The 15,927-nt window shown below is 43.3% G+C and overlaps 1 long non-coding RNA gene and 2 pseudogenes across 1 annotated transcript; 2 read left to right on the forward strand and 1 right to left on the reverse strand.

Moving 5' to 3' along the window:
* The window catches only part of LOC120042726, a 278,307-nt pseudogene that overhangs the window by 7,408 nt on the left and 254,972 nt on the right, over positions 1 to 15,927 (reverse strand).
* Positions 8,009 to 8,470, forward strand: LOC120042730. The gene is made up of 3 exons (XR_005476231.1): positions 8,009 to 8,058; positions 8,141 to 8,227; positions 8,315 to 8,470. It is a non-coding gene; the product is annotated as an uncharacterized LOC120042730 (long non-coding RNA).
* LOC120042727 lies at positions 8,934 to 10,325 on the forward strand (annotated as a pseudogene).

The raw sequence follows: 15,927 nt of genomic DNA on the forward strand, positions 1-15,927 counted from the left end.
ACATGCAGCAGATTGACCATGTGGTGAACAGGGTATAACATGCAGCAGATTGACCATGTGGTGAACAGGGTATACTGAATAACACGCAGCAGATTGACCATGTGGTGTACAGGGTATACTGAATAACACGCAGCAGATTGACCATGTGGTGAACAGGGTATAACATGCAGCAGATTGACCATGTGGTGAACAGGGTATAACATGCAGCAGATTGACCATGTGGTGAACAGGGTATACTGAATAACATGCAGCAGATTGACCATGTGGTGAACAGGGTATACTGAATAACATGCAGCAGATTGACCATGTGGTGAACAGGGTATAACATGCAGCAGATTGACCATGTGGTGAACAGGGTATAACATGCAGCAGATTGACCATGTGGTGAACAGGGTATAACATGCAGCAGATTGACCATGTGGTGAACAGGGTATACTGAATAACACGCAGCAGATTGACCATGTGGTGAACAGGGTATAACATGCAGCAGATTGACCATGTGGTGAACAGGGTATACTGAATAACACGCAGCAGATTGACCATGTGGTGTACAGGGTATAACATGCAGCAGATTGACCATGTGGTGAACAGGGTATACTGAATAACACGCAGCAGATTGACCATGTGGTGAACAGGGTATAACATGCAGCAGATTGACCATGTGGTGAACAGGGTATACTGAATAACACGCAGCAGATTGACCATGTGGTGAACAGGGTATACTGAATAACACGCAGCAGATTGACCATGTGGTGAACAGGGTATAACATGCAGCAGATTGACCATGTGGTGAACAGGGTATAACACGCAGCAGATTGACCATGTGGTGAACAGGGTATAACATGCAGCAGATTGACCATGTGGTGAACAGGGTATAACACGCAGCAGATTGACCATGTGGTGAACAGGGTATACTGAATAACATGCAGCAGATTGACCATGTGGTGTACAGGGTATAACATGCAGCAGATTGACCATGTGGTGTACAGGGTATAACATGCAGCAGATTGACCATATGGTGAACAGGGTATAACATGCAGCAGATTGACCATGTGGTGTACAGGGTATAACATGCAGCAGATTGACCATGTGGTGAACAGGGTATACTGAATAACATGCAGCAGATTGACCATGTGGTGAACAGGGTATAACATGCAGCAGATTGACCATGTGGTGAACAGGGTATACTGAATAACTGCTCTCAACAACATGTGTGACTTGACACAAAGTGGGCCAAACAAGCTGTAACTACAAACAAAATGGAGAGAAAATGGTTCCAGTCTGCCGTGAAGCGTTCAGCCTTTTATACGGGTAAGAGTCTAGCTACATTTGTATTTCATGAACATGTGTACATGTCTAGACAACAGTGACCCATCCACCCAGCTAGATGTGTCTGGGAGGTGATTTACAGTCATCTATTGTATTTCATGAACATGTGTATATGTCTAGACAATAGTGACCCATCCAGCTAGATGTGGCTGGGGGGGGGGGGGGGGGGGGGGGGTTACAGCATTTCTTTCACATGACCCATCAATTTAGACCAGTGTGTCTGGGTAAGCATCTTCTAATAATTATATAATATGAATAAAATATTTTCATATGGACACTTTCTATTTTTGATATTGCTACTATGCAAGTAACCGTTTCACCATTTCACTGTACCGTTTACACAGTCTGTATCCTGTTCATGTGACAAATAAACGTTGTACTGTGAAGAACAACATGACCTGCAACAAAGTCAGATTAGGAAACAGGCCAAGGACTAGATAGTGTATTTTTTACTACTACTTTTTGCTACTATTGTTTACTACACTACCTCACTCTGTTTAGCACATGGCCTCACATGTGAATCCTTAAAGAGATGGGTGGGGCTAAAGCTTTAGAGGCTGTGAACAATTCTGATTGGATGTAGACAAAGAAGAGCTCTCCAGTAGGTGTACCAAAACATTCAAAGGCCCTTTTACCAAAAGTGAGGTTACAAGTTTATCGACTTTCAAAGCACAATTACTCTCTCATTGTTCCTCAACTGCAGTGTATGATATACCATTTTGTAGCTCTAAATCTCTACTTTTATCCAATGTACAAAAAAAAAAAAAAAAAAACATATTTTGCTAAATAAGACGTAGAGCTGACCCCCATTAGTCGACTGGTCGATTGTTTGGTCGACCAAGATTTCTTTAGTTAAGCATCCGAAAAAAAAAAATGTCATGGCACCTGTCTTGATTCACGCCTCTCTCAGTGGACTAAACCATCGCGGAGGCTACATGGACGGCACAGACCATCACTTTAAAGACATTATACTGAAAGTGTATATGGTTATATTATGTACAAATAATATATATATTTATATAACAAAGCACTTTCTCCCACGTTGGATACGGTCGTTGTCCGTGGTTCTGAAACCATCTTCAGCGTACCATTGAATTGCTGCCTTTTCCTATATTGCAAGGTGCATAATAACTAAATTAACCATCATATTGGGATTGAGAACAATGTGGCGGATGCAGCAGCAGCAGAGACGAGGAAACAGCCCTGGCCTTAGCCTAATTGAGGACAGAGGAAACCAAGTTAATTTACGTCTATAATCAATAGTCTAACTCTTAAAATGTGCCTGGCTTTATAAATCATCCATTATTATCTACAAAAAAAAAAAAAAACAGATCTTGCTTCGGTTGCCTGTGTGTTTAATCGCCTACCGATTCTGTGAGCACCAGGCTTCATGCAACGGCAACACAACGGAAAAAATCATTTCACAGACTGGTCTGTTTTTAAGCTCTGCTATAATAAGGTGTGGCAGGTAGCCTAGTGGTTAGAGCGTTGGACTAGCAACCGAAAAAAGTTTGAATCCCTGAGCTGACAAGATAGAAATCTGTCGTTCTACCCCTGAACAAGGCAGTTAACCCACTTGTTCCCCGGTAGGCCGTCATTGTAAATAATAATTTGTTCTTACCGAACTTGCCTAGTTAAAGGCTTTATCATTTATTTTTGTTAGAACAAACAGATTACTTATTTAGTGTTCCAAATATTGTCACACACAATATACACACAGCTCTCACTCCTATACCCTCCATTTCCTTCATCTCCTTGTGATTGTTGTGATGATCATTCTAATAATAAGTAGTGTTGTTATTAGCAGGCTTGGTATACAGTATCCTTGTATAAACGCCAAGCTGTAGGCCGAACAGCCCCTCCTGTTTAGTCTTCATACTGTAACTACTTAGGACTAGAGTTCAACACTTATATAGGCTACTGTATCAATCAATTATTTATTAGTTCATGCCATCACACAGCATTTATGAGATATTCATGCTTTGAAATGCAATCAAGCATTTTTTTTTTAAATTACATAACAAAGCTTTGAATAATTAGCCTAAATAATAAAATAAACCGCAATTCACGAATACATGCAACTGTTTTATAGAACAAACTCTGATACACGTATTTAGTATTGTCTACACTGTTCCAAATGGTCATAAAATTCTAATATTGTAATATCACAGCACCTGTTTGGCACACATAATACTAATGCAATGCTTGCTCCTACAATATACACACCTTTCTATTTGATCTCCTGTAGTTTCCACAACTAAGTCAAACGTCTTCCGCAGATCTGACTTCCCCTTTCCCTCCTGAGCAACCAGTAAACATTAGGCCCGTTTCAATTGTTTCTTTTCAAAGTCCTCCCCATTCGTTTTGCTGTCACCTGTTACTGCGTTCTGAGTTTGTTTTAAACAAATGTGTTTATGTGATTATGATGGGTCAGGTCCGTATTGGTCACATGCATGCGAATGTCTATATGTTTCACGTAAAGAGAGCAAGGATGACTGAGTCATTTGTGTCTTAATTATTTCATAAAACAGTGTGCTTAAAGCATCAGACAAGCTCAGTGCATTTGTAGTTGGTTTTTACTATTATTTAACACGTGTGTTTAAACATTGACCAATCGATTGGTTGAAAGAACAGGACACCTCTCGGTCGACCAATACTTTTTTTGGGTCGGTGACAGCCCTAATAAGACTGAATATAGGTGGCGAGTCACATACAGGAAATGGATTGAAGCCTTTTTGGGATTCAGTCGTATGAGTAGTGAAAGCATTGAAGTGTTTGGGCACCGGTTATATTTTGTCAATATCAGAATCGAAATAAAAAGTTAAATAAATAAAGCCAAAGAAAAGTTAAGGAAATTAATGCACTGAAAAGAAAATCGAACGTTCATGGTTTTAGTTTTGTTTGTTTTGGTTGTATGTTCCCCTGAAACCTTGGGGCAACAGGGGCGGAAAGAGTAGAGGCACAGTGACAGTCAGGTACAAATGTATAATGAAGAACTTCCTTCCTGTCATTCAGGGGTGAACCTTAATTTAATGTTATTTGTATAGCTTTCAACACCTCCTTCTCCAAATGCATTGGAGGAGAAGATCTTAAAGGGATACCGTAATTGCTGGACTATTAAGCGCACCTGAATATAAGCCGTACCCACTGAATTTTTTACAAATATGTATTTTGTACATAATTAAACCGCACATGTCTATAAGCCGCAAGTGCCTACCGGTATATTGAAACAAATGAACTTTACACAGCCTTTAAACGAAACACGGCTTGTAACAAAAAGAAATAGGCTTTTAAACGAAACACGGCTTGTAACAAAAATAAATAGGCTTTAACGAAACACGGCTTGTAACAAAAATAAAAAATAAATAGCAGTAAACAGTAGCCTACCAAGAAAGTCAAACTTCATTGCGGTGGCGATTGTTTTGGCTTTCAGTCGGATCTGCACAGTTCCAACGCCTTATCATCGACTCATTAAGGCCAAGCTCCCGTGCAGCAGCTCTATTTCCTTTTCCAACAGCCAGATCGATCGCCTTCAACTTGAAAGCTGCATCATATGCATTTCTCCGTGTCTTTGCCATGATGAGGGTGACAAAATGACTACCGTAATCAGAATGATGGCAAGTTTGAGCGCGCTCGATTTACGTCACATTATGTGACGGTGCTCAGTTTTTTGGCGGCATGAATCTTGTGAAAAAATAAATAAAAATAAATTAGCCGCGTCATTGTATAAACCGCGAGGTTCATAGCGTGGGAAAAAAGTAGCGGCTTATAGTCCGGAAATGACGGTACTTTATCTACTTCCCCAGAGTCAGACGAACTCGTGGACACCATGTTTATGTCTCTGTGTCCAGTATGAAGGAAGTTGGAGGTAGTTTTGTGCGCCAATGCTAACTAGCGTTAGCGCAATGACAAGAAGCATGCTATCAGATAGCGCAATGACTGGAAGTCTATGGGTAACGGTAGTTAGCAACTTCCTTTAAACTGCACACACAGACATAAAAACGTTATCCAAAAGTTCATCTGACTCTGGGAAGATAAAGGGCCTTAGTGTCTCTTTACGTTCCTTCACTCTGGCACTCGCCAATAGGTTTAGAGAAGCAGGCAAGGAAGAGATTATAGAGATTATAGGGAATCGGGTAAAGACAATTGAGCTTCAGTGTTTAAAAATGTGAGAGCTCCTGCATGAGGTCCCAGGTGTTGCTGTTCCACTGAAGGACAGAGGCGGTGTTCTGATTTGAGATGGTGAATTAACGACCTCACCCAGTCTGGAGCCGGACCAGGGCTAACCCAGTCTGGAGCCGGACCAGGGCTAACCCAGTCTGGAGCCGGACCAGGGCTAACCCAGTCTGGAGCCGGACCAGGGCTAACCCAGTCTGGAGCCGGACCAGGGCTAACCCAGTCTGGAGCCGGACCAGGGCTAACCCAGTCTGGAGCCGGACCAGGGCTAACCCAGTCTGGAGCCGGACCAGGGCTAACCCAGTCTGGAGCCGGACCAGGGCTAACCCAGTCTGGAGCCGGACCAGGGCTAACCCAGTCTGGAGCCGGACCAGGGCTAACCCAGTCTGGAGCCGGACCAGGGCTAACCCAGTCTGGAGCCGGACCAGGGCTAACCCAGTCTGGAGCTGGACCAGGGCTAACCCTCAGAAGAGCCTCAATTTGTCTGGGAATGGACTCTACAAGGTGTTGAAAGCGTTCCCCACATGGATGCTGGCCCATGTTGACACCAATGCTTCCCACAGTTCTGTCAAGTTGGCTGGATGTCCTTTTGGTGGTGGGCCATTCTTGATACACTCGGGGAAACTGTAGAGTGTGAAAAACCCAGCAGCGTTGTGGTTCTTGACACAAACCGGTGCGCCTGGCACCTACTACTATACCCTGTTCCAAGGTACTTCAATCTTTTGTCTTGCAATCCATGACACAATTTTCTCAAAGGTTTAAAAATCCTTCTTTAACTTGTCTCCTCCCCTTCATCTACACTGATTGAAATGGATTGTTAAATCCACTTGTTAAAGTGACATCAATAAGGGATCATAGCTTTGACCTGGTCAAAAGTAATGCATTGTAAAGGTTATAGTGCCATTTGGAACACAGGCCTTGGTAGAAACGGCTATTGTTGGAATAAACTGGGAGTGTCTGAAATGGTAGCCTATTCCCTACACTCACTATGTGGTCACTGGTCAAAAGTAGTGCACTATAAGGAATAGGGTGCCAACTAGGACTCACACTACCACTGTGTTTCAGGTCCACGGGACAGGAAGAGAAGTAGGGGAAAGAGGAAGATGAAACTCATTTTCCTCCACTTGAAGAAAGCAGAAAACCGTCAAGTTGAAACGAGATGCGGATTGGAGAGCGGTTTTTAAGGCTCTTCCTATAAACTTTATATCTTCTGGCAGGATGTTATCTTAAAGGGATACTTCAGGATTTTGGCAATGAAGCCCTTTATCTATTTCCCCCAGAGTCAGATGAACTCATGGATACCATTTGTATGTCTCTGCGTGCAGTTTGAAGGAAGTTTCAAACTAGCATTAGCGCAATTGCTAGCTAGCATTAGCGCAATGACCAGGGGCCTGTTGCACAAAAGTAGAATTAAGACATCCGGGATAAATGACTCAGCTGAGCTCAATGAAGCCAAAACATGTGCGTCCAGGCTTAATTGGTTGCACAAAGACCAAGCCAGGATGAGCAGACACGGATTCATTAAGCCAGGTGAAACCAATCCTGGATAGGTGCGCGCTCACGGCTCACTCAAATAGACCCCGCCACAGATCACAGATTAACTGATTTACCATGGCAACTAGAGCCGCGTACTTTTCCCCGTCGGAAGCACAAATCCTCATGGAGGCATACGAGGAGGTAAAAGATATAATTAAGAAGAAAGGCAACACCGCCACAGTGATAAAGCAAAGAGAAAAAGCGTGGCAAAGTATTGCAGACCGCCTGAATGCGTAAGTAGTGCACAATTACACACTCACCGCTCCGCTGAAACATCACAATTACAATTCAAATATTTAATTCACATCTCCAAAAATGCAGTTGTACTGTAATTATGAAACGGTTAAATTTTTAATTGAAATGCACTGCAGATATGAGTGAAATTGTGTAAAGTAACTCCATCACACTGTATAAAGCTATGATAAATTTTTTGATATTTTTACTGAAAACAAGACAAAAATACCAAGTAATTTTTTGCAGTGTGACTCCATTAAATGTATGTGTGTGTGTGTGTGTGTGTGTGTGTGTAGATTAAACATGAACGGGCCAAAACGGACATGGCAGCAGGTCAAAATCAAATACAAGAACATTCTGCAGAATGGTATGGTCCCTGACTAATATTTAACAAAGCACAAGCATATATTGTACCCAGAAGGTGCCTGCTCACACATTGTCTGTACTGTTTTAGCAGTGAAAAAGAATACCCACAGACAAGGCACGGGTGGTGGGTCACCAAAGGCTGACCTTACCCCAGCAGAGGACATGGCCTTGGAGCTAAATAAAGGCAGGCCCGTCTTAGAGGGGATCCCTGGGGGGAAAGAGACGAGCATAGGTTCCTCCCAAGATGCCACCCGCTTCATTCAAGGTATGTCCTTCCATCTCTACATGGGATACAACCACATTCATATTGAATCAATTTGGACTGTCTGACTTTGGTTTACCTATTGCCTTGCAGTGTCTGGCAGCACTGTGTTCCTGTTAGAGCCACCAGCACAAGCACCAGACGATGCTGATCCAGTGAGTACTCCATCAAAGGCATACTGTAGGCCTGGCATGTCTTGTCTACTAGCTTCAATATGAATCCGATTAAATGTGATAGGGTGAAGGCCCCAGTGCAGCAGCAACAGCACATGATGGAGACGATGATGAGGAGGAGACCATCTCTCTGGATTCCAGAAGGCATGAGGTATCATGTTAAGACTGTGAAAGTACTATTTACTCTACAATGGTGAGGAGTCCTCATCAAAATCAAAAAATCTAATTTCTTTTACAGGACCCAGATGCTATACAGTGGGAAAACCAGCCAGGCAACATAGTGCGTATTAATAAAAGGACACCACATCCTGCCAAATTCCAGCTGCGCTAATTGTATTGTGTTCACAGAGCTCACAAGCTATCAGAAAGTTGTATGGCAACCACCTCCGGCGCCAAATAGAACTGGCAGACATAGACATTCAGTACAAGAAGAAAAAGATGGAAAATCTTGCACTGGAGTCCGAAATAAAAAAGAGGACAATTAGGAAACTGGACCTTGAAATAAAAAAACTTGAGAGGGAGGTGAGATATGCCTTCAATGTACACTGTATGCTAACTGTAACACAAATGTATTAATCATTATTTTTCTTTCCTCCCCCAGCTCCAAGAAGATGACACAGCTCAAAATAAAAATTAGGTATATTCTCGTAAAGTCAAGTGAGCCATGACATATGAGCTCTTATTGTGAGCACACAGGACGGTGGCATCTTTCTAAGGTTTTTTTTATTTTCCCAGCAATCAGTACAACCAAGTCATCGTTATAAGGCATCGCCCTCTTTTGCCCACCCCCCCAGCACCAGGTGTGGCCACTAGCCTATATGAAGGCCCAAAATTGTGTGTTCCTTTCTGCTCTGACAATGGCATGCCCATTCGTGCGAGATGTGGTGGATGAAGAAGCACTTGTGCTGAGGAGAGCCTTCAGGCGAGAAAGGGTCTTCAGGGACCGGTTGGACCCACTGGCCTTCCCTGATGACCATCTATATGAAAGATACAGGTTTTCTGCAGATGGCATCAGGTATCTATGCAGACTACTGGGTCCCAGGATTAAGCACCGCACTGCACGGAGCCATGCACTGAGTGTGGAGCAAATGGTTTGTGTGGCCTTGCGCTTTTTTGCTAGTGGAGCCTTCCTGTACTCAGTGGGGGATGCAGAACAGCTGAACAAGGCCACAATTTGCCGCACAATAAGGAGTGTGTGTCTGGCTATCAAAGCATTAGCAGATGTCTTCATCTCCTTCCCTGGCCACAGAAGACTCTGTGACATCAAATAGGAGTTCTATAGGATTGCAGGTAAGAGGATCTACAAATTACAGGACAACTGTTAACACATAGTAGGATACTCATTACTTTGTGTGACAGGTTTCCCCAATGTCATTGGTGCAGTGGACTGCACACACATAAGGATAAAAGCCCCCTCAGGTGCCCATGAGGCCGATTTTGTGAATAGGAAATCCTTTCACAGCATTAATGTTCAGGTGAACATAACTTTTTGATATTGTCCATTGACGAACACTCTGCATTGCCAGTGATGTGCATTGATTGGTGTAATATTCCTCATCTTATGATTTCAGATGGTCTGCAATGCTGACTGTGTGATCAGCAATGTTGTGGCAAAATGGCCTGGCTCAGTCCATGACTCCAGAATCTTTCGGGCCTCTGAAATCTATCAGTGCCTATCACAAGGTAAGCCACACAACCCCTATTTATAACCATCATGGCTGTGTCAAGAATATCACTGTGTTTATGAGGTAGTAATGATGAGATTTTGTGTTGACAGGTGAATTCTCTGGTGTGTTGCTGGGAGACAGGGGGTATGGCTGCCAGCCTTTTCTCCTGACACCTTTCACAGACCCCCAGGAAGCACAGCAGGCCTACAACCATGCCCATGCCAGGACCAGGGCCAGAGTTGAAATGACCTTTGGCCTCCTGAAGGCACGCTTTCACTGCCTTCACAAATTAAGGGTCAGCCCTGTTAGGGCATGTGATATTACTGTGGCTTGTGCTGTCCTCCACAATGTGGCCTGCCTGAGGAAGGAGAGGGCCCCCAGAGTGCCACCAGCCATGGACTGGGACAATCCGGCAATCTTCCCTGATGACGACAGTGGTCGGCTGCTGAGGGACCAATATGTGTTGAATTATTTTAGTTAGTATGTGTGCTTTCAATTTTGGTTAAATATGTCCTGCGGTGGCAGAGGAATTTGGGTTTTTTTGGGTTCGTTTTTTTACGAATTTGGCCTCTTATGATGTTTCTGCGGTATACTGTGTGTAATACAAGGCTGCAGGGAGGCTACTGCATCCATTCATTTGTCTGTTCAGTTGATGTGTATGGATTTGTCCTGCATTTATTTTAGTGTGCAGACATGCAGGGTGTGTTATATACAGACCTTTGAATGTGTATGTATCATTTTGTATAATATGCTTGGATTCTGTGCTTTCCATCTTGTAGAGTCACTGTGACTTCAGTTTCGAAAGGAGCTGATGGTTTACCTGCTTTGTTTTGTCCTTATTCAATAAAGGAACATAATGTTACACATTGTGTTTTTATATTCATATGGAATGTGTATTTGTTTATATGACAGAGTACTAGGGCCACACTGAAGAAAAAGGATAAAGTCATAAATTTATGAGGCTGGTTCTTTCTGCAGAAAAGCTACATATTGTTTTTACAGTTTTGATACTTATGACAATGTGATACTTAATATTCTGGCACATCAGCATGTCTTTGTTTATGAAACCATACTGAAGTACAATTTCACGAAATGCCCCACATCTGTCATTTTAACAACTGTCCTCCTTTAAAACAACTGGTTACAATATTATGACTTGTGTTTTTTTCCCCTCTGTGGCCCTAATATTCTATCATTTTATATATAGCCTTATAGTCTATGGGAAACTGTAAATTATCTAATGATAGCAACATCATCTAAAAATCATTTTTTATCCAAAATCATTGAAATTAATGATCACAAACGTTTAAATAATGACAGTGGGTCTAGTTATATGTGATAACAATGTATAGTGAGCAGTGAAATAACTGCTGACTGACATTAGGGATGAGATTAAATAGATCCTGGAATTTAGCCTGGTCTGGAGCAGGCTAGCTCCACAGAATAAATCTCCATGGTAATTTATACCATAACATATCCTCCTGCCCCCTATCCATCTTTAGTGCAACCGGATTACGGATCAATTGAGCCAGGATCACCAAGATATCCTGGCTTAATCCCTTATCCTAGTTTTGTGCAACAGGCCCCAGAAGTCTTTGGTAACTGCTAGCATCCTAGTAGATACCACTGTGAAAATCCCCAAGTATCCATTTAAGCCAGTGACTAAGCAACTGGGTGAAAAGAAAGGCATTTTGGGACACTAGTCTCTTTAAGAGAGAACAGGAAAGGAAACAGCGAAGGGAAGTCTTCTAACATTAAGGCTGCGTCCATATAGTGCACACTACTTTTAACCAGAGCCCTATGTGCCTTGATCAAATGTAGTGCACTCGGAAATAGGGCGTCATTTTGGGATGCAAACAAATAAATAACAGCTTTATAAAAGTATCTAATTTTTTCTTTATTCTGTAATTATCTGTATCAAACACCGGCTGTAAATTATACAAGGCAAGGGAATGAATCATTAGTTAAATGGGAAGCAATTTATTGGGTTATTAAGTTTAAATGCAGTTATTCAATGAGGCTAAGAAATATTAAATTACAGATTTGCTTTGAAATTGAGAAAAGGAACCCGGTGGATGAATTCAATGGAGCAATTTTAAAGTGAAATGAGCAGAAAGGAGGATGAAACATATATTTGATACTATGACTCACGAAGGGTAAAACGCCTTTTCGGTCTGGTTTGGATAAAACTTCTCATCTCACGGAAGGAAATCTAGGTGAAAATATTAGCTTAGTTAAAAGTTCAGTTTCAAAAGGGTCAGTCTTCTGTCTACTTTAGAGTGCTGACCCAAACGGCACCCTACTCCCTATGTAGTACACTACCTTTGACCAGAGTAGTATGGCACTCTGGTCAAAAGAAGTGCACTATATACGAAATAGGGTGCCATTTGGAACGCATTCAAAGGTTCCTTTAAGGTAGCAGAAGTACTAATTAAGTCGTTTTTGGGGGTGTCTGTACTTTACTATTTATATTTTTCCAACTTTTACTTCATACATTCTCTCTGACACCCAAAAGTACTCATTACACTTTCACAGGAAAATGGTCCAATTCACACACTTAAAGAGAACATCCCTGGCCGTCCCAACTGCCTCTGATCTGGAGGACTCACTAAACACAAATGCTTCGTTTGTGAATGATGTCTGAGTTTTGGAATGTGGCCTAACAGCCAATAATTTTCTAAAATTAAATTGTGCCGTCTGGTTTTTGAAATCGTTTATACTTTTACTTTTGAAACGTAAGTATATTTTAACAAATCCATTTACTTTTGATACTTAAGTATATTTAAAACCAAATACATTTAGACTTATACTGAAGTAGTATTTTACCGGGTGACTTTCACTTTTACTTGAGTCATTTTCTATTAAGGTATCTTTACTTTTACTACAGTATGAGAATTGAGAACGTTTTCCACCAGTGGTGTGAGGTAGCAGAATGTGGATGGACCCCTAGGTTACTACGAGGTAGCAGAATGTGGATGGACCCCTAGGTTACTATGAGGTAGCAGAATGTGGATGGACCCCTAGGTTACTACGAGGTAGAAGAATGTGGATGGACCCCTAGGTTACTACGAGGTAGCAGAATGTGGATGGACCCCTAGGTTACTACGAGGTAGCAGAATGTGGATGGACCCCTAGGTTACTACGAGGTAGCAGAATGTGGATGGACCCCTAGGTTACTACGAGGTAGCAGAATGTGGATGGACCCCTAGGTTACTACGAGGTAGCAGAATGTGGATGGACCCCTAGGTTACTACGAGGTAGCAGAATGTGGATGGACCCCTAGGTTACTACGAGGTAGAAGAATGTGGATGGACCCCTAGGTTACTACGAGGTAGCAGAATGTGGATGGACCCCTAGGTTACTACGAGGTAGCAGAATGTGGATGGACCCCTAGGTTACTACGAGGTAGCAGAATGTGGATGGACCCCTAGGTTACTACGAGGTAGCAGAATGTGGATGGACCCCTAGGTTACTACGAGGTAGCAGAATGTGGATGGACCCCTAGGTTACTACGAGGTAGCAGAATGTGGATGGACCCCTAGGTTACTACGAGTAGCAGAATGTGGATGGACCCCTAGGTTACTACGAGGTAGCAGAATGTGGATGGACCCCTAGGTTACTACGAGGTAGAAGAATGTGGATGGACCCCTAGGTTACTACGAGGTAGCAGAATGTGGATGGACCCCTAGGTTACTACGAGGTAGAAGAATGTGGATGGACCCCTAGGTTACTACGAGGTAGCAGAATGTGGATGGACCCCTAGGTTACTACGAGGTAGCAGAATGTGGATGGACCCCTAGGTTACTACGAGGTAGCAGAATGTGGATGGACCCCTAGGTTACTACGAGGTAGCAGAATGTGGATGGACCCCTAGGTTACTATGAGGTAGCAGAATGTGGATGGACCCCTAGGTTACTATGAGGTAGCAGAATGTGGATGGACCCCTAGGTTACTATGAGGTAGCAGAATGTGGATGGACCCCTAGGTTACTATGAGGTAGCAGAATGTGGATGGACCCCTAGGTTACTATGAGGTAGCAGAATGTGGATGGACCCTAGGTTACTATGAGGTAGCAGAATGTGGATGGACCCCTAGGTTACTATGAGGTAGCAGAATGTGGATGGACCCCTAGGTTACTATGAGGTAGCAGAATGTGGATGGACCCCTAGGTTACTATGAGGTAGCAGAATGTGGATGGAAATTAGATGTTTTGACTATTGGAGCACATTTACATGGTCGTTCATCTGATATGTTGATAATTATACCATGCTGTTCCATGTCTGTTCTATAATGTTTTGTAATTAACATATCAGTTTACACTTCAATTTCAGTTTACTTACTTATCATTTGGTACCAGGTAGTTAGCAACTTGGCAGAATTAATGACAGCAATGTAAGAAGTGGGCTGTAGATCACTGTGTTACCCGTTTCCCAGGCTAACAAGGCAGATCAACGTGTTACCCGTTTCCCAGGCTAACAAGGCAGATCAACGTGTTACCCGTTTCCCAGGCTAACAAGGCAGATCAACGCGTTACCCGTTTCCCAGGCTAACAAGGCAGATCAACGCGTTACCCGTTTCCCAGGCTAACAAGGCAGATCAACGCGTTACCCGTTTCCCAAGCTAACAAGGCAGATCAACGCGTTACCCGTTTCCCAGGCTAACGAGGCAGATCAACGCGTTACCCGTTTCCCAGGCTAACGAGGCAGATCAACGCGTTACCCGTTTCCCAGGCTAACGAGGCAGATCAACGCGTTACCCGTTTCCCAGGCTAACGAGGCAGATCAACGCGTTACCCGTTTCCCAGGCTAACGAGGCAGATCAACGCGTTACCCGTTTCCCAGGCTAACGAGGCAGATCAACGTGTTTCCCAGGCTAACGAGGCAGATCAACGTGTTTCCCAGGCTAACGAGGCAGATCAACGTGTTTCCCAGGCTAACGAGGCAGATCAACGTGTTACCCAGGCTAACGAGGCAGATCAACGTGTTACCCGTTTCCCAGGCTAACGAGGCAGATCAACGTGTTACCCGTTTCCCAGGCTAACGAGGCAGATCAACGTGTTACCCGTTTCCCAGGCTAACGAGGCAGATCAACGTGTTACCCGTTTCCCAGGCTAACAAGGCAGATCAACGTGTTACCCGTTTCCCAGGCTAACAAGGCAGATCAACGTGTTACCCGTTTCCCAGGCTAACAAGGCAGATCAACGTGTTACCCGTTTCCCAGGCTAACAAGGTAGATCAACGTGTTACCCGTTTCCCAGGCTAACAAGGCAGATCAACGTGTTACCCGTTTCCCAGGCTAACAAGGCAGATCAACGTGTTACCCGTTTCCCAGGCTAACAAGGCAGATCAACGTGTTACCCGTTTCCCAGGCTAACAAGGCAGATCAACGTGTTACCCGTTTCCCAGGCTAACAAGGCAGATCAACGTGTTACCCGTTTCCCAGGCTAACAAGGCAGATCAACGTGTTACCCGTTTCCCAGGCTAACAAGGCAGAACAACGTGTTACCCGTTTCCCAGGCTAACAAGGCAGGTCAACGTGTTACCCGTTTCCCAGGCTAACAAGGCAGATCAACGTGTTACCCGTTTCCCAGCCTAACAAGGCAGATCAACGTGTTACCCGTTTCCCAGGCTAACAAGGCAGATCAAGTGGTAGCCAGTTCTTAACCTCATTCAGCATAATTCTCAAACATAGTTTTCTAAAACAGATGGACCAGTGGAGAGAAGAGAAGGCCAGGTGTGAGTCAGAAGAGCCCTGGGTGGGATTTGAACCCATGCTGACTGGTATGTGTGTACCGGGGTCAGCGGCTCTAGAAGCAGGACACAGCATGTACAGTGTTACTAACAGTGTAAAGCTAGACTACATATACAGTGTTACTAACAGTGTAAAGCTAGACTACACAGCATATACAGTGTTACTAACAGTGTAAAGCTACACAGCATATACAGTGTTACTAACAGTGTAAAGCTACACAGCATATACAGTGTTACTAACAGTGTAAAGCTAGACTACACAGCATATACAGTGTTACTAACAGTGTAAAGCTAGACTACATATACAGTGTTACTAACAGTGTAAAGCTAGACTACACAGCATATACAGTGTTACTAACAGTGTAAAGCTAGACAACACAACATATACAGTGTTACTAACAGTGTAAAGCTAGACTACACAGCATATACAGTGT

Source organism: Salvelinus namaycush, unplaced genomic scaffold (genome assembly GCF_016432855.1).
Source record: "Salvelinus namaycush isolate Seneca unplaced genomic scaffold, SaNama_1.0 Scaffold76, whole genome shotgun sequence".
In the NCBI taxonomy this organism is placed as follows: domain Eukaryota; kingdom Metazoa; phylum Chordata; class Actinopteri; order Salmoniformes; family Salmonidae; genus Salvelinus; species Salvelinus namaycush.